At 39.6% G+C, this 27,859-nt stretch overlaps 1 protein-coding gene across 6 annotated transcripts in view; it reads right to left on the bottom strand.

Moving 5' to 3' along the window:
* LOC142367250 (semaphorin-6C-like) overlaps positions 1-27,859 on the bottom strand; it is a 191,438-nt gene that overhangs the window by 99,889 nt on the left and 63,690 nt on the right. The gene's annotated exons all lie outside the window — the stretch shown is intronic.

The raw sequence follows: 27,859 nt of genomic DNA, 5'->3' as shown, positions 1-27,859 counted from the left end.
CAGTGTAAGTTTAACTTATTAAACACCCGCAGGTTCTGTCTGTGTCTTATGAGGAAACATTTCAGCCGTGATAGCATGACATGGGGCGTAGCTACCAACCACCACACACCTACGTCAGATGCGTTCTATAGAACCATGAAAAGACCCGACCTCGGAGAAGGAGCTAAATAGTTATAGGAACTAAGGGAGAAAGCCCCGAGTTCCTGTATGTCCGAACACGGGAGAAAACGGCCCCGCGGATTAAAAGGTTATTACAACTGCCAAAGGTTCCTACAGTCCGAAAGCGGCTATGTTGTACTGCAAACAAAGAGAATGTCTGGTTCCAAGTGGGCTCTGGTGGTCTTTTGTGCAAACAAGCCAAAACATTTTGTGATAGCAGATCTGTTGAAAAAAATTCAAAAGTTAAACTTCTAATAAATCCACCTGCTGTTCCTTCAGCTGTGAAACAACTGATTTTGTATCTGATCTATTTTTTCAAAGGACTCCTCTTTAAATCAGAGTTCTTAAAAACTGACTGAACACAAATCTGACTGATGGTGAAATGCTGTATGACACAGCATCACTGGTCAAAGCTGTAGAACTTAAACCATCAGCTCGCTTAACCCTAATACACCTAAAAAAAACTAAATGAAGTTTGGCTGCATATATAAACAGTAGGTGTTGAACCCCACCAGTCAAACATTTTTAATATGCTTAATCTGAAACATATGAAAGTATTTTACTTTAGTCATCAAAAATGTCTGCATCAGCTCTCGATTTAGCCATCTTCCAGTAATTATACAGCTCCCCTGACAGTCACCAAAATGTGGCACCGTATTTTTATTTTTTTCTCTATAATATACAAGCAATGGCTTCACTATCATGATTATTTACAGGCACATTCTCATTCCAAACTCATCACATATTGCTGGTTGGTCTTAAGCCCCTTGCGTCAGTTTTCAATGCACAAGGTGCCCCTAAAGCAGAAAGTTACGCTGCTCAGCTGTCCCACCAACTGAACCCACAGTGAAGGCAGAAAAGGAAAACGTATTGCAGTACTGGGTTATCAACAGTTTGAACATGGTTCTGTTTCTGCTTCACTTTTGGGCTTTACAAACACATGACTACATGTTATACTGTTTTGCCCCCACTTGAGGGCAGTCTCATAAATATGTGGAACAATATGAGATGTGGGCTGCCCTTGGTTATGTTGGTGCTCTTGCCGACAAATATCTACTTCATGTTGGAGTGAAACTAAGTGTTCACATAATGAAGATCGTCCAGTGAAGCTCTGTCATCGTCAACTGTGCTTCTTTGCCATTTATGATCTTCGGCACTTTGTCGTGTTTGTTATGAAATCGCCGTCTCCCCCACGAGGCTTGAACCATTTTTTTCAGCCAATCTGCATTCAACCAACACTTTGCATCATCGCCAAAGTTTCTGGGCTGTTAGATCTTTGGACTTAAGACTGAACGTCTGTTGTTCCGTGTTGAAAAAAGACAAAAAAATCCATCGCTCTGCAGGGGCTGAGACTGGCCCAACTCTGGACACCTCCATAAACAGGTCCTAAGACAGACCGCGTGCGGTCAGAGGGGAGGAGGAAGATCGACAATTCAAAGTCAAGTCCAAACTTGGCATCATTTTTTTTTTTTTTTACTTTCCTATTGTTGCCTATATTTTGACGTCCCGTCTTTATTGTAACTTCTTTTGTTCTTGGACTGCAGCCCATCACTTTGTTAGGCATTTGGTCAGGAAACCATCATGGTTGGGAAATACTAAATAAAGTGCATCATAAAGCAAAAACTTCAACTTCATTTTTCACATTGCCATAGCGATGCATCCATTGCTGGATGAGAAAGTGATGCTCTGGGGATATACTTTGCATTTAGAGCCACTGCAGAGTGTGCAGAGTTAGAATTGAGAGGTTGTTTTTAACAGGCATTCTGGCTGCAAATCAAAGCTTGGCAATATCCATAAGGCTGAGTGATAATAAGATGCAAACACATTTCCTACCTCTGCAACAAAAAAAACTGGAACAACTGAACATTTTGTTGTTTTGCATTAATAACTGAACAAAGATAAACCTCTAATGACATCCCCTCTGTGTCTTGGAAACTGTCGAAAGGCAAAACGAATCAATTAATCAGGACGCCTATTTGCTAATAAGTGGTGGCAGCCATAAAAAGTCTGTCATTATTAAACCAGACCCTTCGATTGGCTGTGGTCAGTGGTTTCCATGGACACGATTATGATGCTTCATGTCATTTCCTCTGAGGTGGTTTGTTTTCATGTTTATTCTTCTGTTTGAGTCGCTAAACATATTAAACCTCTCAACAGCTATTCTGATCTTTGTCATCCATATCACACACATGCACACAAACAAGCTCAAACAAACACACCACCAAGCAAATGGGCAGAGTGAGATTTTCATCTGTTTGTCCTGCACTAATCCCACATGTGATCTTTCCAGGGGATAATCCTCTGTGACCGTCAGCCTCTGTCCGTCTGCGGTTATAGATTTACTTTCATCACCACCCTGACATTTACTTATCTTATTTATCCAATTCTGTCCTCTCCAGCTGTTTAGCCTTACACCTTCTTTACTTTTACATTGATTTTAGATATGTTTTTTTTTTTCCTTTTCAACAGCTCTTTGTCCGTCTTTCTTTCTTCCAGTTTTCTGACTTTATGTAATCGCAGCAAATCCCAACAGCCTAAAAGCTTTATTGGCAGGACCATCACTTTTGTGCTGCCAGAGCTTTCACAACAACATAGCAATGACAAATAAGAATTACCAAACAGTGTTGCTGCAGTTTTTAATAAACAGATGTCCAAGAATCCTTGATATTCAATCTCTGTAGGAGCACAGCTGGGATTTATGACTCGTCTAATGGCCTTTACAGGCATCTAAACCTCTGTATGTTCATCCATCATCATCCTGCTTAAACACAATAAAAGATGGATGTTTGAAAAGAGGTCGTAGCGTTAGCTACTTGGTTACATGCAAATCAGGAAAAATGGCAGTTATAGAATTTGAGCTGAATGGGAATTTTTCCAAAAATGTTTCATTATAAATATGCTCCTGATTTGTAAAAGTTTGGAAAGAAAATCAAGCTACAAAGTGCACCAAACAGGGTTGCAAAATAAAATCTATCTAAATCTAATCATTTGATAGAAAGGTTGTGGGAGAGAGCAGGGACTTAACCCTGCTCGAACCACATATTGTTTTAGGGTCAGAATGTTCTCTGTGCAGGCGATGACGAAGATGTTGCAGCAATCTCAGACACGGTGGTGCCGGACAGAGACTGGGTTTAGGCCACATACGCACATAATGACATCAGGAAGTATAAGAGGATCTCGCACGCAGTTTTCGTTGGGAATTGTGTGTATACTGCCATGTTATACGGTTCTACGTTGTTCTTGTTAATAAATTCCCCATAAAAGGCCGCAAAGGTGAGTCCGACTACTCTTTTCTCCACATCAAGGTAAAAAGATGTCATTAAAAGTGAAATATGACAACTTACCAACTGGCCTTAAAATACCAAATTAATTCTAAGGTTCAGTAAAAGTTGACTGATAGCAACATAACGTATGAAGAGATTTAAAGAGCCAATATAATGATGCTTTAAGTTTCATCATTTTGCTTTGGAGGAAAAACTAGAATAGGCTTACTGTTCATAAATCTATAGATCGTCTTATAATGAATATATGCACAAATTTGACCCTTATCCTGAAATGCTCTGTTTGACTGTCTCTTTAGGAAGCCCTGATCGCCCTGATGGGTCAGCTGATTGGTCGGTAATGGTGGAATGCAAGTCAACTACTGATCCATGATCTTAGGTGTGAAAAGCAAGCCATCAAGTAGCAACAAGGAAAACATTTTTCATGGTTCATGCATTACTTTCTATAAATCCGAAGGCAACTGAATGTGTCAGTATTTGAATGAATCACCCACTTAATGCCATTTTGTTTTAAGATGGATATCTCACTATTTTAGACCAAGACAAGTGGAACCTGCTGCAGTGAGATTAATGCACAGACACACACTGCAGTGGCGAATTAGCATGCACCATTGCAGCAAAACAATGACAGCAAAGTGACCAATATGTGACTGCATGCAATCGCTTTAACAGACTGATGATGCTGTTAAAGTAACGCATTTCATCTGTAAAAAGGGCTTGAAGAAAACCCTGGACTACAAACAAGGCATTTCAGGTGCAGCGCCTTGTGTGGGAGAGAGAAACTTCAGACTTTGCAACTATGCGTTTCTTTTTACACCGATAAAAATCTAAACAAAAGGCATATATGACCCCTATAAAGCTGATACTTACTTAGTTAACCTGAATACATTTGCTCTGACAGACCACCAAGTCTAGTGAGTGAATTCAGCACAACTGGAATCTATTTTTAAAAGAAAAAGAAACAACATTTGGTGAAGTTGGGTCAATCCGATGAAAATATGGTTAGATAAGTCCGTACTTTGACTCCTGAAGTGCAAAAACTACTACTTCTTGCCTCTATCCATTCCCATTATATCATTCTGACATTTAAACATGTATAACTGGACTACAAAAAGAACAACCTTGTGAAATCAATCAAAAACAGTTCCCTTTGTGGTCATAGTTGTCATTTTGTGCATCTTTGTTGCTGTTTTTACTCATTTAATGCTGTTTCTAACTCTTGCAGGTTGTTTTTTAAGTCATTAGGGATATGCTGTAATTATTAATTAAATCCCTTTTAAGTTATTTGAATTGAACTCCGTTACTTTTGATGAAAATATGAGGCCACTTCATGCAGACACTGAGTGAAAGGCCCCTTTGGTACCTGCCTGGGCTCTATTCATGGTTCAGTTATCCAGCCAGGACTTAAGTAAAGGTTATTTCTCAGATGTGATCTGTCCAAGACAACTACCCTCATCACACACAACCTTCCTGTCTCCCGTTTCCATGGTAACGTAAAAAAATGGAAAGTTAATGAGCTGGATCCTCTTTAGGTCATGATTCGTCGACTCGTCTCCTCCTCCCTTTCTTCCTCTCACCACCATCTGTTTGATTTCTCTCGTCCTTTCTTGTCTACATGTCTCTCCTTTGCTCTCATCCTCTGAAGCTGATGTTGCTATTTTTCCATTGTCATCCTTCTTCCCTCTCTCATCTACATCAATTCCACTTCTCCAGCGTTCACAAAAAGTCAACTGTAACTTCTTTATTATTCTACAAACACACACTCATCTCTGCTTTTAGTTCACTTTGTTTTCCATCTTGAGAACATCGGATCATTTTTTCATACATTTCTGATCATCCTCTGTCTAATATCTTCAACAATTTCCCCTAATTTGTTTTCCCTTTTATCACCAAAAAACTGTCTAAAATCTGACTTCAATTCATGAAATTTTGCATATTCTGTGCACACATGTGCATAACGGCTTTCCTGATGCCATGACACTTGGCCATCATACATATTTACAAGTTAATACATTTAAAATAATTTATTTAATGAGCTTTAATTTGTTATAACATACAACAGAATATATGTATTCAGAAACCCGAAATGTATCCTGTAGTCCTTCCTTATCGCTTCATCGTTCTTTTCTTGTTTCCTCTGTGCACCTACTCCCCATCCCCTCCTCTTCTTTAATCTCTTAAAATCTCCTTTGTTTTCTAATCAACTCATTGATTCGATAGTTTCTTCCTGTTCACTTCAATTTCCTTCATCCTGAAGAATTAATCAACTCAATCTTCTCTTTTCTCATTACTTAAAACTCTGATGCATCTCCATCCTGTCTCCATCCCTCTGCGTCTCATCAAGGCCGCCTGCTAATGAACATCCTGTAACTCACTTCGTCTGTCCTCACTTCATCACCGTCATCTCCATCTGCACTCGTCTTGTGTTCTCATCTTCCTCATATGTGCTCCGTCAATCACTTTCTCACCCTTAGTTTGTCTTGTTTTCTGACCGCCTGATTAGCATTATTCTTGCATGCTGACAATTACCATGATAAAATAAAATAAAATTATCCTAATATTATTTGCCAGATGGCAGTTGTTTTTCCTTCTCATTTGTACAACAATCTTGTGCCTCACCTCTTTCTGTTTCCTCGTATTTTTTTTTGCAAACTGTGGTCTTGAGCAACAGTTCACCAGGCTTTCTTCTCCTTGACCATTTTCAAAGGAATATCTTTCTGTTTGTTAGACCACTATAAATAATTCAAGTTATTGGTTGAAAACTTGAGAAGAATCTCCATCTGATAGCAATGCAGCAGATATGTTAGACAGCACATGCATAAAGTCTACAAATTGAGCATAAAGAAAGTACACTGTCCTTAAGCTCAAACATGGATCACATAAATGTCATTACTGTGGAAAAAAAGGCTAAATCTTATTTACTCATATACTTCCTGTGCGCACCAATTTCCATTTTCCAAAACCAGCACCAATAAACCATGTTTTTTTTTTTTTTTTAAATATCATGCAGCCCTTAGAGTTAAAAGTCTCTCTCCCCCGATATCATCAAATCAGATCAAACACCATGACCATCATCGGGTTATCAGTGAGTGCTTCAGGGATTTTCAGAACCTCTTTGCTCTGCCTCCACAGCTCCCTTATTCCTCACCATCTCTCATTTTGCAGTAAAAAATAAGAATAAAAAGAATTTCTCAGCATCACCATTGGCCCATCGGGCACAAAAGTGTCTTTACCAAATAATTGCAATCTTATATCCACAGTAGATCAATCGATTGCATTCAGACGTAGGAAAAAGAGAGAACTCCACATCGTGAAATTACAGACAATCATCAAACACTGTTCTGATGCATCTCATGGCGGGTAAGAAATAAAACGCTTGTACAACATAAATCACCTCTCTGATGTACTGTGGTCCTTCATTTTTCACATCCAAGCAACCTCTCTGTAAAGCAACTAAACCCTCCCTCTTCTTCCGACCACCTTTTACAAACACCAGGTACTATCCAACTGGTGAGATGCAGAGCAGGAACAACTGGCTGGTTGACAGAAGCATGTGGTTCATTCATCATTTGGATGCCCGTCTTCCTTTAATTTAAATTGACGTTAAATACTTGGCGGTTCTGATGACCAAAAATGACCATCTGAACATGTTTAATAACATGTTTTTTTTTTTAAAGGCATCTTTTTACCATTTTCTGACAGTAAATTGAGAAATTAAACTGTCCATTGTTCAATTATAGAAATAATCATTACTTGTGGCAGCGGTGAGATGTAATTGCACCCCATCTTATTCCTTGCTCATGTTTATTTCCAGATGAATGCGTCTCAGAAAAAAGGTATCTTTTCGAATTCTGAAACATGTTAAAAATGTGACACTTGCTCTGCTAATGGACGAATAATTTCCACTGTTCTCTAATAGGACCACTGACTCAGAAGCTGCATCAATGACAGGAGTAGATTATTTCTTCTTCACCCTTTTGTCATTGAAACAGGTAAAGGGTCTGCAGCTGATTCCAAGTGTGACATTCGTCTTTGGATCATTTACATGTCAAAGAAAGACCCCTTCGGAGCCTCCAGACAAGAGAAAAAAACCATCCTCCTGGAGTTAGACTTATCAAAGGTTACCAAAAAGAGAATTTTTAACAAGAGCAAATACGAGAGCTGCAAACTTTTAATAAGCCTTAAGAATACTACGGCTGTCGTTCATTCTGACAGAATGACAAAACTATGATCAACCAGTAGTAGACTGAAGAAAGGAGGAAAAGAAGTAGGAGGAAGGCTTTCAACAGATCTCGATCTGAAGCTACAAAATGTTCTGTAAAAGTGAAAGGTGCAGGCAGAGCGATGACATGGCATGCATGGCTTCCCGCAAGGTTTTAGAGACTATGTGACAGAAGACACAAGCTGCCAGATTGACTCAGCAAAGTTGACTGGATTGACACTGAAGCTGGTAAATGACTCTAAACGCACTGCAAAAGCTACTCAGGAGTTTTTGAAGCTAAAAAAGTGGAATATTCCACAAAGGTCAAGTCTGTCACCTGAGCTCAACTTCATCAAACTGCATTTCACTTTTTAAAGATAAAACTAAATTCACAGAGGACAACAAACACGCACAAACTGAAGATAGCTGTAATCAAGGTCTAGCAAACCACCTAAACTGAGGAAAACAATGCTTTGCTTCCAGGCTTCAGGCAGTCTTTGCCTGCAAAGGAGTCCAAAAGTGTATTAGTTGACATTTTACTTGTGGTGACGTGAATTATTCCAGTTACATTAAAGAGGGTTCTAGATATCAAAGAGCCTCCAAAAAACCATCTGCTATCAAATAAAAGCTGAGGGTCTGCATTTTGAGCAGGTATCCAATTACTGAACTTACTTTTATACTGGCACAATAGTTCTACAAATAATCCCCACAGGTTGGGACCCTTCCTGTCAGAGTTTGTCCGTGAACACATACTTTACTCCATCAGAGATGTAATCATGTAGTTTCTTTGTGTAAAAAGTGACCATGTAATTCCACAAAATTAACTGTCAGCAGGCCGAAGCCGCTCAGTGGCAAGAACAGAAGACACATCAAGCCTAAATATGTAGCTTTCCAAGAGAAAGATTCCAACATAAACATAAAGCACCAGTGCAAATGTATCAGGCACAGAAGAAAAAAATATTATTAGGAGAATTATTATCAGATGACCTTAAACATAATTCCCAAAACAAAACAAAACAAAAAATAAATAAATAAAAATAAATAAAATGCCTGTAAGTCATGATTAAAGGAAACATATTTAAGGATGTGTCATAAACAAAAGGTTCTGCTGGTGTGTAGACTTTCCAGTCAGTCTTATACAGGACTTTTGTTGATGCTGTCTGGTTTTACTGCCGTGTTATCGAGCTGAGACTCGAGTGTTTCCTTGCTTGCAGAAGAGCAGTTTCTCAGGAGTGTTTGTAGTAAAGTTTGAATTAAAGCAGGTATGATTTAGAGGAAAAATGAAGAAGTTTCTTTTTTGAAAATTTGAAGAGTGTTCCAGAATGTCAGAGCGGTCACAAACTGTAGCCCACAACAATATCATCAATTTAATTGGTGCTTCCTAGAGGGGCCTGGAGGTCAGAGGCCCGAGCTGGCTGAAAAAATCTAAACAACAAAAAACACAACAAGGTTCAAAGATGGCCGTACTCAAAGTAGGTCAGCTCTGTGCACTTAAGCACAGGGTCGTGGGATCAAGGTCAAAGATTTCAGCCTATTCCCAAAAGAGCGGCTTACTGAGGAGGGGGAGAGCACACCCAGACACATGATTGGTCAACAGGCTCTGGGATTACTTTGGTCTTATTCCAGTAGAGGGTAAAGGGGACAGGACCCAGTTAAACTCGTGTTCTCCAACTCGTTGTCAGTGCTTTGGTGCGGACAGATGGGCAGGAAGCAAAAACACAGAAATAGTATCTTCAGATTGGACTGGAAACGACAATAAACATTGATCTTTTTCACTTCAGGCTAAATTATAAACTGCCCAAAAAACTGGGCGATTAGCGGATAAATATAATTGTTAGTTGTCGCCATAAACATGTGTATAATTAGATTATTTGTGCACCACATGCGACACCAGTTTTAATCTTTAAACATCTAATAAGCATTGCATTTTAATACGAAAATATCAAAAACAGAAAGAAACAGAGGGAAAAAAAAAACTGAAACCAAATGACCTCAAAGAGATTCAAAACAACTGAAATATTAGATGTATCTGGTCCCATTTAAGCAGGTCACAGAGACTAACCATTAAGAAAAAGGACAAAAATCTGAAATTCTATTCAAAACTCATAAGGAAACAAAAAGCACTTTGGTGGCTGTTTCAAAGGAACTTTAATCATTTCTTAGTTTTGTTTAAGAGTAACATGTATGAAACTAAAGACTTAAAAAAAAAAAAAAAAAAAAAAAAAAAAAAAAAAAACAAAGAGCTGCAAAACACCAACAAATGAAAGACCATTTCAAAACACCAACAGTGTTCTATATGCACTGGCGGCCTGTCCAGGGTGTACCCTGCCTCTCGCCCATTGACCGCTGGGATAGGCTCCAGCCCCCCTGCGACCCGACCAACGGATTCAGCGGGTGTAGAAAATGGATGGATGGATGTTATATATGCTGGGAGGGTCTGGTTTGTTTCAGGCTTAGATGGCTGAAAACCTCCCTGTTCCATTCATTATCTCAACACCCCTCAGACTCATCAGGTGATCAACACAATGGATCCAGCCTTGAAGGACCACTTTATCTACTTAAAACTCTCACACAGATGACTCAAGAATAACAAACTAATACAGTGCTGCGCCAAAGTCTTGAGCCACACCTAATTTTTCCCTTGCAATCTTTTAAAGTGGACTCGAGTAATAATTCTCAGGACATTCTGGAAGTGTTTTACGTTTTTCTTTGAAAATTGGCTGCTTCATCACTCATTCTTGTGCCCGACCATTTTCTGATTTTTTTTCCCATTTAAGTGCTAAAAGGCACAAAATGAAAGGAGGTGAACCAGAATTGTTTCTACACATACCAGATCACTCGGCAAAGAGTGCATTTTAAATTGTGCCTTTAGAAACATCGTTTGCTCCCCTTTTGTTGGAACAAATGCCAAAGATAAGTCAGCCTGAAAATAATGAAGTATTATTTTTCATTTTTGCAGCGAGCCGACATGTCTCAGCATGGGGTGCAGTGCGTCCTTAAGAAAATCTGAGGAAGCGGAGGGCAAAAGAAAAGTGGTGGGCCTGAAAAACTGCGCACAGCAGATGAACAGTATCTGAAGGTGATGTCCTTCGGAGGATAAAATCTAGCAATGACCTGTCACAGAACCTGAGAGATGCATCTGGACCTTCAGTTGATTCATCTACTGTCTCCATGAAAGGTAGCCGTCCAGAAGCCATTTTTAAGGAAGGGAAACGGGGAGAAAAGGCTGAGCTGTGACAAATGGCACAAGAAGTGGACTGAAAATCAGTGGCAACATGTCTTATCAAGTAATGACTCCTCCCCAGAGCCTGAACCCCAACACTATTTCAGCAGTGTGGGGTCATCTTGACAGAGAACTGAACAAAAGGCAGCCAACATTCAAATAATAGCTTTGGAACATAGAGCCCTTAAAGAAATGACAAGAAAGCTCGTGTAAGAGGGTTCAGTCACATGAATTCCAATCTTGTTATAATTGTACAGCGTCCGTTTTTGCCTTATATACGTTCTTGTATACTGCACTTCCTTTTATTTTTGCACATTTAAAAACAATGAATGCATCCAATTCCCGTTTTTTTTTTTTTTTTACATTACATGAGGAAATAAAGGGGGGCTCAACATTTTTAACACATTACTTTAAATGATGAGTTTAAGTGAACAAATACTTTTACTTATAAAACTAGTGGTATTTTACTCTATGAATCCTTTTACTTAGTATATAATATCCTATTAATTTCCCTCCAGCTTGGAGCTCCATGGTATTGCCCTGTCTTTAGAGTTTAATCACTCCACCGGATGACACAGATGGTGGCAGTTAGTAAACCTTAGAATGTCACATCAGTGTTTGCATTAAACATGAAGATATTCAGCCAGAAAACAAGCTTTCATTTCATCATTTTCTTGCTCTCAGCATCACAGGCTGCATTTTATTCACTCTGTGTCTCTGTCAGGAGCGGTTATTGTAATAACAGTGACTAACTAAACAGCTTGGCCTGCAGCGGGTTTTAAAATCTCAGTTAAACCCTCCGATTTGATCCGTTTCCAGCAGGATGGAACTGTCGCGGCTGAGTGTCATCTCCATCTGTCACTCAGTCTTCTATCATCACAGAGCAGCGGTCAGCTGACAGACTGGTCTATCATTGAGGGGATGACAGCACCTGAACAGAAGTGCACCTTTTAACTGTTTGAGTTATCTTTTGAGCAAAATCCAAATCCGTTTCTCCAACAAAGAGAATTTAGTGTTTCTTCAGTTTAGTTTCAGCTTCTCCAGTGTGATAAACATTCTTCTGTGAGAAGTATTTCTTTTTATGGGTTCAAACTGATAGTTTCTGTCATTTTTCCTGATACGTTATAGTTAACTTGGGGAAAAAAAAAAAAAAAGAAACAGAAAAGTTCTACAGTTAAAGAAGATGGAACCACTGAATTCTGGAGATGTTTTGCTTATTAAATGCTCAATAATGACAATAACAGAACTGATGGTCTTTGCAATGCTGCAGAGATGTGAGAGCATCAGGAGTCCAGCGGTATACAACCCTACATGTTCTGGTTACAGGTGTCACAGGTAGACTAGAGGTAAACACACATCAGTGTTCAATCATTTTTTGCTTTCTTCATAAACTACAAGTTGCAGGTCTGATTTTTCTGTTTTTACTACAGCCATCTGCTGTGAGGACAGTAGAAAAGAGAGAAAAGGTCAGAATGGCCCCTCCACAGGACGTTAACGGGACTTCAGATGGTTACTTTGATCTATGAGCAGCAGAGGAACGAGATCAGAGATGAGAGGATTACACTGGACTCATACTTGCCTGATTATCTGCTACAGCACAGTGCAGCCTTTGTGTGTGTGTGTGTGTGTGTGTGTGTGTGTGTGTGTGTGTGTGTGTGTGTGTGTGTGTGTATGAAGAGATTGTGGCTTTATAAAATCTCAGAATTGACAGTTTTTAAAAACAGGACTCAATAATGTTTCTGGTGATGTCAATTTAAATCTGTTGCTACTTTAACCTTACGTTATCTTTTAATACAATCTTTTGTTTGCACACGCACAACAGATGTGTCTGAAGGATTTGTGCTTCCAACCGCATACTTATAAGGTGTCCATCCCAAATGTGTTTGTGTATGCATGTGTTTCAGCCCCCTGGATGACAAAAGACATCCTGTTAAAGCCTAAGATGCCAGCTTTTATGCCATTTCATTTTCTCAACAGTTACAGACATCAGAACTCAATGCCACAAAGCAAAACATTAACATTTACAGACATAAAAAAAGCATGTTTTTATCATTTATGTTATGTTATTCATTACTACACACAATGAATATAAACTATAAATACTTTAATGGATTGGTCATCAGTATTATATGGGATTTTCAACATTTTCTGATGTAATGTTATGTCGTTTATATTCTACGTTAAATACGCAGACTTCTGTCCGTCCCCTGCGTTCCTGTCATACATATTTGGATTTTCAGACACCTTGCGGCTGTGTACCCAAACGCAGCAAACAGAGCGGTATCATCGGAAATCGTGGGCGCAGTGTTACGCAGTACAGCTCACGAGCAACCAGCAAAAGGAGAAAACAAGAAGAAAACAAAAAACAGAAATGTGGAACTCTGTCCACATGTGGTGATGTATTTAATGACCACTCAGACTACCACCATCTCTTTTTATGCGTTTTTCTGTGTAGCTGCAATATCATGATCTCCACCGTCGCCATGTTTGTTATTGTCTGAAACTCATGTCAGAACTCGGGACTGAACGCTGAACTCTGCACCACACTCTGGTGGATGTTTTGCCTACGTAACGCATGCATGGGAGTTTTGAAACGGACGCACCCATTTACGTACGTAACGGGGGTATAAATGAGCCGCTAGATGATTCTTGCTGTAGGAGACTGGGTCCTATTTGGGTTTATTGATATTTAGATAGCTAATTGAGTTTACATGTTGAAATATGATTTACGTTAATTGTAATAAAAAAGGAGCTATTTACAGTATTTATAGACAGATATTTAGTTTAATGAGTTAAAAGTTTAATTCAGGTCATTTATGTGTGCATTATTTAAGGTTAAAAATTGCGTACATTGCCTTTAAAGCTGCAGTCTGCAGGATTTGTTGTTGTCATACGTAAAGTCCTAATTTTTGGCATTTTAAGAGTTTACATGATCTATCAGAACGCTTGAAGTTGAAAACGGTGACCTCCGTAGTCGCAAAATGCAAGAAATGCTTATTTTTTAACCGAAAAATAAAAAGTTATTCAACTTCCTGTCCCGCCCCTTCAAAACACATGAGAACTCGTGCACGTAGACGTGCACGCCAGATGCGCGTACACGACTCCTCATTCATCAACTCACCTGTCATTTGCGATCATGGAAGACACAGTAAGTAGACTAGCCCGTAATGAAGTTCAATAGTCCAGATAAATAAGCGTGGGGACGAGCCTACCTTGTATTGCGCGTGCACAATCGGTGATTGACAGGCAGCAGAGCCCAGCTCGTAAACCTGATTGGTTACCTTTTACCGGTCCGGTCTGCAATTTTGTAAACAAACCTGCTGGCTTTGGAGGGACCTAGCGGGACATATAGGGGACCTAGAGAACTCATTTTTTTTTGTATTGGGGTATTTAATGTACTACTTTCAGAATCCCCGGACAGTTCCAGGCATTATGCTTGAAAAAGAGTTGCAGACTGCAGCTTTAATTTGTTGTTAATCTCGGGAGAGTTTGGTTACCGGAGTCATTATGGTCAGGCGGCTTAGAGTGGAGCCACACAGTTTTTTGACCTTTCTCTCTCTGTCACTTTCTTTGTTTTTTCTCTCACCTTTTTTATTTTCTCATATTGGATCATTGCTGTACCATTCTTTATGTTTTTTGGAAGTAAAAGAGGATCTTGTGGAGTTTTTATTTTGTCGTGGATGTGGATGACGAGAGAGAAGAGTGTCAAGCTAATGGCTTCATTAAGGAACCTACACTTGCTACAGTAAAGTAAAGAAGACGTAAAGAACACTTACTGTGAAACTTTTTACGTATTTAACCAAAGAGTCACACAAAGACATTTATTGGAAGTGAATCTGAATATTCATACCTCACTCAAGCAGTACAAAATGAGACCAAAAGAAGAAAGAAAAATTAGAGCAACAAAAGGAGTTGAAGGTAAAATAGTTTTTTTTTAAATGAAGTAAAACACTCCAGAGTGAAGAACAGCTCTGGTGATCCCTCTGAACTGTGAACAGTTGTGTCATCTTAAATAACAGGCTGACAGTAGGTCAGGAAGATCTTCACAGCGATGAAAGGGCCGAATCCCCCATCAGCCATCTGCCAAACCAAATGGATTTGAAACGCACCAAAGCAAAGCTGCAGAAAAGTTCTCCTGTCAGATGTTTCACAGCCCAACTCTCTGCTGTATCCACCAACAGGGGGAACAACACTGGAGATATTAAAACCGAAGAGGAAGCCGTTGACCTGGATTCTCCAGACTGTGTTGTAAAATGCCTCTTAAGGTTTCAAAATCACTCGCCTCGACTCCGCTGCACTAAAAAGATGGTGGAAACATGCCAGAAGCAAAGCAAAATATATGTAATGACACGCTGTGTCCGGTTTTAAAATGTGACAAGAATTCTGACAACCTAACCTCAAATTTACTACGAACTCTGTTTTTTTTTTATTGCACTCATCTGGTTAGACAGTCAGAAGCTGGTCAACTTCTACAAATGGCCTTCAAAACTGAAACATCCGATTCAGTCTCTAAAACCAACTTAAACTAGATAAACAATAGAACCCTGTTCAAAAAGTCATCAAGAAATAAGACTAAACTGAGCCCAAATTCTGTTATGGCCTGAACATACTCAAGACATATAACAATACCGGTCTAACTTAGGCCACAGCAAAGATAAATGCAGGCCAAACCTGGTAGCTAAAGGCTGTTTTAATGCACCTCGTCAAATGTCCACTTTTAAGGGAGAATGTGCATATACATATCCTGGTTAAGGAAACCTGAATTAGTAAAGAACGTTGATAGCCACAGTCACGATAGCCAAATATTTAAAGGTTTTAATTTTAAGTCAGTTAAGGCAAACAAAGTATGGCTATATGAAACTGACTTTGTAATAATACGGTGAGATGAAGTAACAAACTAAACATCAGTCTGAACCAAGTATAAAACCAGACGATTAGTAAACCTGGAAAATTTAGAAAGTCAAACCAAGATAAACCTATGATAAGATCCAGTATAGAACAGGTTTAAATATAAATCAGTTCAGTTTGTTGATAAATGGCCAGTCATGTTCTTGGGGGCCATGTCGCAGAAATAGAAATTAGAACTATATGTTCATTCCACCATCACCCCCCAAAATATTCGTCTTTAATAATAAACTATAATATATTTCACTAAAAGTGACATTAAGGCATTTCGAGTCGACCAACAGTATCTTCAGAAGTATTCAACAGCACCGAGACGACAAACTAATTACACCAATGTGAATGAGAAGGATGAATTGTTTGTTTCCACTTTGTTTCACATTAAAAAAATAAAAATAAAAAAAAACATCTAATGCTGCTTGTTCCCATCATTTTTCTTACATATTTCTATTTTAAGCTGCTTGATTCATGCTTGAGGATTCTTTCCCCTTCTCTCCCCCACCCCCATCGGTGTGGTTGAGAAACACACACACTCTCCAACAGACACACACACACACAGCCCCGCTGGGCAACATCACTCAGACTAACAAGCTGATCCTCCAACTTCGAACAGAAGTGCTAACAAAGACAGATCAACTGGTGACAACACTGAATGTCACTGTGTGCATGTGTGTGTGCATGCGTGTGTGTGTGTGTGCGTGCGTTGACCACACACAGCGTGACACACTGGTCTATTTGGAGAAAATTACTTTTTGCTCATTTTCCTGGGATTCGCTGTGTTTTCGAATGCCTCTCTAAGTGCTGCTCTGACATCAGACAGGCAGTCTTATCACCAAAGTAAACCTGTTACAGTTAAGTTGGTCTTTTTCTTTTTTTAAGACGACTTAATCAACTCATCACAAAGACTAAAAGAGCCATCATTTAATTCACTCATCCAATTGAATAAAAGTGATTCGGAATCGTTTCCCAGAACTTCAGAGTCAAACAAATGAAAAACCATCATTACACCACATCTATTCAAATTATCGATTCCAATTCATCAGAGGGGCTGCCGGAGCAAGCACATTACACCAATATTTCATGTCATATTTACTCATCAGTTCTTATTGAACCAAGCATATTGCTGATTAACTTAACTCATACTCTTACAGACAAATTAATAGGATTTATAGAAGCAATAGCATTTTGAAGATAAAAGTTTTTTGTTTTTTTTTAAATCTCAAATCATACCCTCTGCCATTTAACAAAATGTAAAAGGCCAGTCATGGTCTAAACACCAGCACATCCTGACAGAGCAATGCAGAAACCAAGTGGAGCAATGAAAAGTGATGGCTTTCTCATATTCTTTGCACTTTCACTCACATATTTGGGTTGTTAGTATGACCGCTTTCTGTGGATCTGTGAAGATAAAGAGATGCACTGGACCACTTTATAGCACCAATACCAAACACAGATGTCTTTTCTCTCTCCATAGCGTAAAATCCGCTGAGCAGCTCAGTGCTTTTGCTCACAAACAGAACTCTGCCAGCTAAACAGCATATTTACACTGATATGAGTATAATATGAGCTCTGTTTCTGAGGCTTAAATGGAAAATTTTTATCTGTAGGCTTGCCATACATGGACTTCAACACATGCATGCAGATACATGTGTGGGATAAAGATCCTTAAAGATGCAGTCTGCAACTCTTTTTCAAGCATAATGCCTGGAACTGTCCGGGGATTCTGAAAGTAGTACATTAAATACCCCAATACAAAAAAAAAAAATGTTTGTAGTTCTCTCGCACCGGAAATGCAATACACCTGGCAGCATTTCCGGTGCTAGAGAACTACAAACATGTCCGCTATCGACGAACATCCAGTCTTCAATACAACTCAATGGGATTTACAAAATATCAAATAAAACACGACAGAAGCAACTTTTCGCTACGAAATTTGATATGGATTACCAGTGCACACCAGTAACCACTCCGGTGAGTTGATTAGTTTGAAAACGGACGTTTATTGTGCTTTTACGGACCTTTTAAGACATGCACATGACTAGCCGTTCTGAAGCAGGTTGAGAAGAATCAAAATTAGGCAAATACCAGAGACAGCAGTAAACATCAAAAAAGCGGTGAGAGGGGTTCTAAAACATTGCAGACGACTCAGAAAAGAGGCTTAATGTTGAAAATACAGGAATTCCCCTTTAATGTTGGCCAGTCCCTGCACACACAGACACCATCCCGTTTGTCCCTATTTGGCCAATGTATGATATTGCTGAACGATAACATGTTCAAAGATGCCGAGGGAGAGGATGGACACTGGCTTTACACCATCTGCAGGTTCTACTGCCAATACTGTCCAACAACTTTTCACTTCTCTACTTTGCCGTCAGTCGCAGTTGGTTAGGATTAGAAAAGAAAAAACACGGCAAGACTTGAATATTAATAAATACAAGGTTCATTTCACTTCACCTGGACTATTTGTTATACAGAATAAACAACATGAGAGTGTTTATGTCTAACCCCAACCTTAACTCATCCATTCACAGCCCTAACCAGTACCTCAGTGAGTATATTCCACCTCAATAGGATCGAGCTTTGGTCCCCGAGAAACTTATCTGTTCCAATATTGTTTATCATGATTATTCTGCTCATCATTAACTTGATTAATCAGTTAATTAGACTGAGGTGTTGCCTGCAGATCTCTGTCTGAGATCCATTTTTAAAATCAGAATATCTTAATTCGCTACTTAGTTTAATCAAGTTGATTGGCAGATATGAAAAAAAGAGATCAGGCGAAAAAAAAAAAAAAAATTAAAAAATTAAATAAATGAATAAAAATGAATAAAAAAAAGCTAAATCCACAGAATTTCTTGCCATTTGTGCTGAAAATACGAGTTAATTACTATGATTGGATGGTTCCATCTTATAAATAGAGGAATTTGCACCTTTTTCCCATTTAACATTACACGAATGACTCAGTTAAATAGCCAGGAAACCGTGAATACGGGCTATTTTTGCTTAAAATATGACCTTCAAGATAAGAATTACGTGGCCCAAACTTTGCAAGTGCTATAATTCACACTTTGTTTTTTTCATATTATGTGATAATAAACTGAAAGAAAGCACCAAACTAACAAATGCAACAACTAAGAAACTGCATCTCTTATATTTTATAGCACTTTTGCTTACAACATAACATTGATTAGAAAAAAAAATGTCAATGCTCACTGACAGCCTTCAGTTTCTTTCGTCTCCCTAGCAACAGACCAGAGTCTGTCAGCTAAGTGCTTCTCTGTGATGACAGAAGAACAAGTGACACGTGGATATGGTTCGCTCTGCTGCTTTGACCCCGCTGCAAAATCCACTCATTTTTTTCAGGACAGATTTTCAGAGATGACTGTTCTCAAAAAATGCTTTAAAGAAATGAAGCCATGGGCTGCAAGAGCTGATGGTCTTGACTTTCACCAAACTGTTATCAGTGAGTAGATGAATGTAGTTTTTGCCAGAAATAAGGTTCAGGTTTTAAAAAAAAAAAAAAAAACTAACTTCTCCTTTAAGGATACAGGTCTAACCCAAGAGGTGGAACAGCACCATCAGTGGTTTACAGAAAACCTCCTCGATATTTTGAGGATTAAGAATGGGAAGTTGTTCACTATCGATAGCAAAAACTCAACATTTCACTGTAGTTGTGCTGCCGGGATTGTTCAAAGGCAGGTACAGAGAAAGGATAGTGATTTTTAAGCTGGTTCCGCAGAAAATGATAAGATGTAGTCAACAGGGTAGGGGTCAGGTTATTAATTTTAGTATCATAAACTGATTTAACTCTGTCTGTACCTGCTTTTATAGGTGGGAAGACTGCACAGCTCCCACACACAGACACACACACACACACACACACACACACACACAGTCCCCCAGTTAGATTGACTGCAGTCCAGAGCAGCCGAGCAAAGAGCTAAGAACACATCAAATCTGAGCTCTTTCAATTTGTTCTTCCAATAACATCAAGACACACTGCCAGCTCTTAAACACTCAGCTGTATGTGTGCTTGTGGGTTGACAGACAGAAACACACAATGCACACACACACACACACACAGAAGGAGACAGGGTCAAATGTAATAAAGGCCACACATGGGGAGGCAGCACGGCACAAAGCAGAAATAATCAACTACCTGCCAAACTGTCTCTACACACATTTGTTCATCCATCTCTGTGAGGATGTCCATTATCTTATCGACATAATGTCTTCCCCAGCCATCACAACAAAACGACCAATCCCAAACCTCAAGGCCACTCAGGGCTACCCACTACATCTAAATCCTTTTTTTCTCCTCCCTGAGCCACAAACGGAAATGCAGGAAGCTCATCAAGGACTTTGTCAGGCGGTGATGGACTTCTGCAGGAAATCATCCCACAACACAGGTGTGACGCTACACAAGTACCCCGGTGTTCACCTCAAATAGAAACTTGACTGGTATGCCAACACATACACCTTAAAAGCAAGGCTGGATTCACATTCTGCTTCACTGATATGAGCAGACGCTCGTCTGCTCGACATCCTCTTCACTCGTTGGTTAGCTTGCTGTGGCTGCCGTGGCAACCCAAAGTAAATCTGGGAGGAACAAGGGAAGAGAAAACGATGAAGGTGGAATTGCTGGAAAGAATAGAAAGAATTTACTTGAAGACAAAGAAGAAGAGGAGGACAGAGGAGTCAAGGGAGGATGGAAAGGGGGCAAGAGGGATAAAGGATGAAGAGATGAGACAGGGATGAGACGGCGACACTCAGTCTAAACCTGCAGGAAATCAGATTTGGAAAGATCTGAAGACACAGCAAGACACACACAGAGAGGCTCTCGTCCGTTGGTTAATCAGCTCTTGGCCTCCCCTCTTTAGGATTAGAGTGTCGCTGGGAGACCCTAAAGAGATCAACTCCATACATATCTCAAAGTGTGGCACAATGTTTTCAGATCAGGGCTGATCAAAGCCTTTCAAAGTGGTCAGTTTCTGCTCCATACAAATGCTGCTCCGCTTCCAATCAGTGTGCTCATTATGATCATCTGCATTCTGCACAAATACCCAAAGCAAAGAGCTGTCACCGCGTCGACTGCACAGCAATCAACAAAAAAGAAAAAGTCCAGATAGGATTATTTAATCTACCATTCATAACCGCTAAAGGGTTTACAAAAAAGGGCACATTTTATGTGTCTGCACAAATCAAGCCTTAAAATCATATCCAAGTCTTTGTTTTGTTCTTAAAGGACAAGACCGTTTTTTTGACATTGGGCCCTTGATTTCACATTATAACATGATGTTCTACTCACCCCTGCTTGTTGTTGGTCATTTGGAGCTGTTCCGAAGATATTCGAGAGGCGTCTGGCTGCTCTCTTGAGATATTCGGCCATGAAACGGTTTCCTATGGGCAACGTTATACAGGCACAAACTATGCTGTTTATAATTTATTAATTACTGTACACTAGCACTGATAACGTGGAGGTGCGTCGCTTACTTAAAAAAAATCCGGGTTACTGTAATTTTGAATTTTTGTCGTAAAGTGGGTGTTACTGACGTCCTCGTCGTGCTACTACCACAAACAGCCCACAGACCTGCTGCCTATTTATTCATTCGGCTAAAATTCAAAATTAGTAACCCGGATTTTTTTAAGTAAGCGACGCACCTCCACGTTATCAGTGCTGGTGTAGAGTAATTAATAAATTATAAACAGCGTAGTTTGTGCCTGTATAACGTTGCCCATAGGAAACCGTTTCATGGCCGAATATCTCAAGAGAGCAGCCAGACGCCTCGCGAATATCTTCGGAACAGCTCCAAATGACCAACAACAAGCAGGGGTGAGTAGAACATCATGTTATAATGTGAAATCAAGGGCCCAATGTCAAAAAAACGATCTTGTCCTTTAAAGGCCTACAGAAAGCTGACACTACACCCAATACATAATGATAATACATACACAGAGGAACAATAATGATCAATGGACTCTACACCAAAACATTTCATAAACACATGAAATTTGCGATTTTGAATTTGCCGCTTGGAAATCCTTATATCTGCAGACCGCGGGTCTCTCTGCAAGGAAGCAGAGAGACCCGCGGTCTTGTGTCTGTGTCTCCCTGTCCGCCTGCCTCCTCTCTGGTGAAATCAACCGGAGCCATCCCGCCGTGTTCAGCTCCCTGCGGTGCGGAAACTCAGGGGGAATCCACCTGGCGGAGAGCGGACACACCGCGGGATGGTTGTCCTGAAATCAGCCAGGAGAGCGATCATAAAGAGCCCCGACGTGGACACACGTCTGGGCTCTTTATGATCGCTCTGCCGGCTGATTTCCACTCTCCGCCAGGTGGATTCCTGTCCGCACCGCAGAGAGCTGAACACGGCGGGATGGCTCCGGTTGATTTCACCAGAGAGGAGGCAGGCGGACAGGGAGGCACAGACACAAGACCGCGGGTCTCTCTGCTTCCTCTGTCCCCGGTGGTGTGAGCTGCTGCTGCTGAGGGCAACACACGCACTCCGTACATCTACTCGCAATAAAAACTGCACTGAACCCAACGTTTTATATTTCCAAGCGACGTCCCGCGGCACACATCGAAATTTGCCGTGAAGAAGCTGTCCAGGTCTGGCAAACTGCTGGCTTGGCTACTAGAACTACTGGTGATTGTTCCAGCAGCTGGCACTCGCGACGTCACGCACCTGTCGTTCCAGTTTGCCAAATTCGAGTCAAATGTGGTGATAGTTTATTGGGCCTAATCAGGACTATCCAGGGGCCTAAAATTAGTTTAAAATCATAAAAAAATTCCATGGTATATAAGGAATCAATCTGCTATTTCAGTTTTGTGCAAAAAAAAAAAAAAAAAAATCACCTTTCTGTAGGCCTTTAAATTGTATCCCATTTTAATCAGACATTATATGTGTGTGTGTGTCAAGAGACAGATGTGGTCGTCTCACTGAAAAATTAGAACAATGCAAACTTTAATGAAGAAATCTCTGGACTTCACAAACCTTCTGGACACACAGTGATCGTACTAAGGAACAACAGTTTCCTTCACTTCAGGACCATTTATGTCTTAGTTTTGTTACGTCCAGACTGCAGGAACAGAGGACCGACCTTCATTTTTATTTTCTTTGGTTTGGTTTTGGCTTCTCGTACGGAAAGAACCGTCAGGAAGCACATGTAGAAGTGGTTCTAATTCTAATTTGTAAATAACAGGATACTCTATCTTAAAAAAAATTTGCTGCCATAATATATTTCAATCTCACACGAAATCGAAGCAAAGATAAGAAATTATGTGATAAATGTTGTTATAAATTTTCCCTTTTTTATAATGTGTATCAGTAAAAGTATTTGGTAAAAGACACATAGATGAACTATGTTTTGAAGCTGGATGAGTTGCAATTTTTGGTACTTTAAACTATGCAGCTTTAATAATTATAAAAATGTTCACTCACCCAGGAGATACCCCACACAATCTTATCGATCCAGTTGCTTATCATGTCTGTCATTTGGTTTTGCCTTCATATCCTCTTAATATTTCTGAACAAAATTGTGGCCTAAAGTATTGGCTTACAAACAGTAAGTTTGTAAATAAACTAAAAATATTATTTTCTCCTCTTTCAGTGAAAAATAACCTTATGTTGTGAACAATGTTGACCATCATCACAGCTACAAACCTGACCATTGCTGAGTGATTTTCACACTTATATTGTTAACCTTGTAAGACCCTCACTACCTCACAAAGTCTTCCCTTAGCTTTCTGCAACAACTAATAACCACCAACACACAGCAATCTGCATGTTGGGCTCTTTGACAACTAAACCAGGAGCTAAAACAGCTTGCTTCAACTCTTTTTCGCCAAGATACACCAGGTCATGTGTTTCCTTCAAGGTTGCTGCAGTTTTCCTTTCTGCCATTGATGGACGTTTATCACTGAACAGAAAACTACAATATTTCAACCTCTGCCGACTCCAACCATTCCTGTCAAAAAATTGAAAGGACAAACCATGAGCTGTGTTTTTAATTCGAACTTCGGAACCGAGCCGATCAATGGGACTGAACACACCAAGTGTCAGATGTTTAACCTGCAAATGCTTCATTTGAAATCCCGGAGAATCGAAAATAGTATTCCTGTCTGGGTGGAAAGTAGAACCCCTGCGCTAAAGATGGCTGATGAATCTAGTCAGCACAAATTGTTCATGAAGAAAAAAAAAAGAAAGAAGAAAATCATATAGACAGCTTGGCAAGGACTACTTTTAAAGAGTGAAATACAGATGATACCGGGGACTTAACATCACTGCAGAGGAGATAGTCAGATGTAACGATCGATCGACTCTTTCGTCCAGGAGGCATCTGAGGCAAGGACGCAGCAAAGCCTCCCACCTGTGTGTGCTGTCTGCTGGATCACTGATTTGGGTCGTGTTCAGACAAGTTAACCTGGGAGTTTCTCCATCTCGGCTCCAGTACAGCTCACCATCTGGCAGATTAGCTGTTAAAACTCAGTGAAGTGAAGTTAAGCGGCGCTGGCAGCCTCACCACTGTCAGAGTGAAGAGGAGGAGAGGGGACGGGGACTGAGAAGTTTTTCATTTGTTCCCAAAAGTTGATTTTTCTCAGAAGCTTTGAGCTGCCTTAACCCATTTAGGCCTAAAACGCCTGGAAAAGAATGCCTGTAAAACCTATGGGCGATTTCAGAAAGACCCCCTAAAACCTGAAGTTTTTCTGGAAATTCAGCAATTGTGTCAACGCCTACTAAATGATTGATTTTGCAGCCTCTGTAGCATAGAAAAAAAATTCAAAAAGTATTTGAGAGCTTAAACCTGTGGCTTTCTTTGGAAATTGAGTTTATTTACATACACCTTCACGAAAATAGAAAATGTAAAAAGTAAAGTGCAGGAACAGCGCTATTTTCAATTAGAAAACAGTAATAAAATCAAATAAAATTTAATTTTAGAATTTAATTATTTATTTATATACTTATTTTAAAATCGCCAGTAATCTCTTCGTACTGGCAGCACAAGGAGTCCCATGCCCATACACATTCCAATAAACGTTTTCATCTCCGGCACAGTTACGTGTGACCACCTTGCCATCTTTGCTCGAGCTGGAGTCTGAAGTACCTGGTCACTGTATCTATTCGTCTCGGAAACGAGATGCGCCGATGCGTCGCAAATTATTATTTTTTTTTGGTTGAAGTCCCCATTCCAAACGACCTACTAGATGAACTCTCACTCCAGTCCAGCGGTGGCAGTAAATATGCACCAGAGTCGCCAATCGGTGTAGACGCCTTAGTTTAAAACGGAAGAAGAAGAATTCATAACAATGCCAGCGGCAAGCAGTAGTGGGAGCACTGAAGAGCATATAGCTAAAAAAAAAAAAACACGCACACCGTCTTCCAGAGTCTGGGAATTTTTCACCCTCAACGCTGCAAAGAATGTGGTTGTTTGCAGACTATGCAAATTTAATTTGGCGTACCACAGCAGTACATCAGCGATGCACGAACACTTGAAACGAAAGCAGCCTGGAGCTCCATGTCAGGATGGCAGCAAAACATCGCAAGTTCTGTTGATTTCATTTATGTTAATTTATCAAGCAGTAGCAGTAGTTGTAGTTGGCTAAACCAAAGACCCTCTCTGAATAAACGCTACGTTAGACTGTTGAGTTGTTGTCTAGTTATATTCCCGGCGTAAAATTTACGTCTTTTAATTACGACTAGAACAGGTCCCATGTTTGCCTATAGTTTAAAGCCGTTAGCGCTACCAGTCCCCACATGTTTCTTCTGTGTTATCTATTTGCTAACACCGGACGGTGGATTTTATACTCTGCCATTATGTATTTCTAGTCTACCTGTTGACTGTCGAAATTCCACGATCTAGTAGCAACCAGTTCCAAGTAGTAAACACGCATTACAAGTTGATTTAATTTTGGTATATTCCTCCTGGGTGAAATTCATTTTGTTGTTAAATGCTGCATCTGGCACTGAAATGCATTATTTTTCAGTTTCCACAATATAAGTACCATGTTTGCACAAAGAGAGAGGGAGGAAGGAGTAGTAGAGTTTGAAGAGTATTTATTTTTAATTTTTGGTATATTCCTCCTGGGTGACTTATTATTTATTTAGTTAATTTGTGAGATGCTACATTTGGCATCAGAATGCATTATTTTGCAGTTTGCACAATATAAGTGCCATGTTTGCAAGAAAAAGTGGCATGTTTAATAAAAATTTCTATATTAACAACAGATGTCTTCATATCCATATTGTGTGAAAAGTTGTAATGTGAAATAATCGGTAACTGAAAAAATAATCGTTAGATTAATCGTAAAATTAGTCGTTACATTAGTCGACTAATCGAAAAAATAATCTCTTGATTAATCGTTTGAAAAATAATCGTTTGGGACAGCGCTAGTGGCACCCACCAGGTGTGGTCTGAGGGTCATAATCACCCTATAGTTAATGTAAAAGACAATGGTTGCATCTAGATTGGGGTTATATTTACACGTAAAATGATCACTCAGAGAAAAAGTTTGAAGTAGCCCAGCTCATTCATAGCCTTTAGGAAGGTTTGGTTCATCACATTCAGCAGTAGGTGGCGTTAAATATACAGCCAGAACTACAGAAGAAGAGGGAGCAACAAGTTGACGTACTTAAAAGAGCACCAGTCACACCCGAACAAAGGCTAAACTAAATCAATCAACATGACGCAAAGCCTTATGACAGAGAACACAGCAGAAAATTGAAATTTATACAGTGGAACACCTACTGTTACTAAGACATGTTCACAGGGGGATTCTGGTAACAGCTCAGCATGCATTCCTCATTCATGACTTCTAAATATAATAATCTAATAGATGAACCTATCTTAAGGGTGTGTATTTCTCCCTTATCAAATAATTCAATGTGTATCTAAATCAATAAGATATGATACAATTCATGCTCAATACATTTTTAAACTGAACAATCGATGCGATCTCTCTCCAAGATTTTTTTTAATTCCACCGTGATTAACAGAAGCTACTTCTCTAAACTTGATATTTGTTAGCCACCTTTAAATATGTAGATATAATCTATTTAGTAGAAGACCAAAGAACCACAAGAATTTTTAGTTCTTCATATGACGGGGGAAAAAAAAAAGGTCATTTCAAATATCTAGTCACTGTCTTGAACTCAACATTTTTTATACATTTCGAGCTATTGCATTATTGAGCTCATCTAAGTAATTTTTTTTTTTTATTATTATTCTTTTCTATATCTTTATCCAGAAAGGAACTCAATTTATCCATCAATCACAAACTCGCAAGGATTTTAAAATCGGCAACTGTGACATCATGACATCATAGTTTCTGGATTCCCTTGTATGGTCATATCCTTCAGGCATTACACATGTATGATGCGCATGCATGTTATCCACCAAACCAGTTTAAAAGCAAAAGAGCCAAAACAGCAATGATATGCTCAAATGATATGTGTTTTCGGCTGCGAGGGCCAGCTGACCCTTTTCAATTGGCTTAAAGACCCAGCCATGTTGGATCAGTGGATGTTATTTCCTTTTCCTCAACAGCAACAGTTGCCAAACCCTTTGGATTTTGGCAGCCCACTACACAGATGATCGTTTTATGAACACGGCTGGCTTTGACGGGAGACTGAAGCTTAAAGTCGAGACCGTTGCAAAACTAAAGGGCATGAGTCTAAACCTCCGGCGATGAGTGAAACCGTTTCAGACGTCCGTGTTGTGTTGGTATTAGGTTTACAAATGCATTTCAGTGCAAACATTAGTACTTTGTGTTGAAACATTTGCTCACTGGACGACCAAAAGTATCCACTAGATGAGTTAGTAACCCAGAAAGTAATGGATTGCATTTCCCAACCCTTACACACTTTGTATGTTGTGTACGTAGAAAAGCTATTAGCAACTTAGCCTCGGGTAACAACATGCTCAATAACGTAGTGTGTCTGTCAAAGGTTTTCTTTTCTCTCCTAGTTGTCCTCGGCTCCTGACTCACAGCAGGGGCTGTGTGCATTCACGATTCACCATCATCAACTTCCCCATTCTCCAATATTAGGAATTCGATGACTGGAAATGATAAATCCGTATAATACCTGGATAAAG

The sequence above is a fragment of the Odontesthes bonariensis genome, chromosome 18 (assembly GCF_027942865.1).
Source record: "Odontesthes bonariensis isolate fOdoBon6 chromosome 18, fOdoBon6.hap1, whole genome shotgun sequence".
In the NCBI taxonomy this organism is placed as follows: Eukaryota; Metazoa; Chordata; class Actinopteri; order Atheriniformes; family Atherinopsidae; genus Odontesthes; species Odontesthes bonariensis.
Note: the sequence above shows the minus strand (reverse complement) of the source record. Positions and strands in the feature narration are given on the sequence as shown.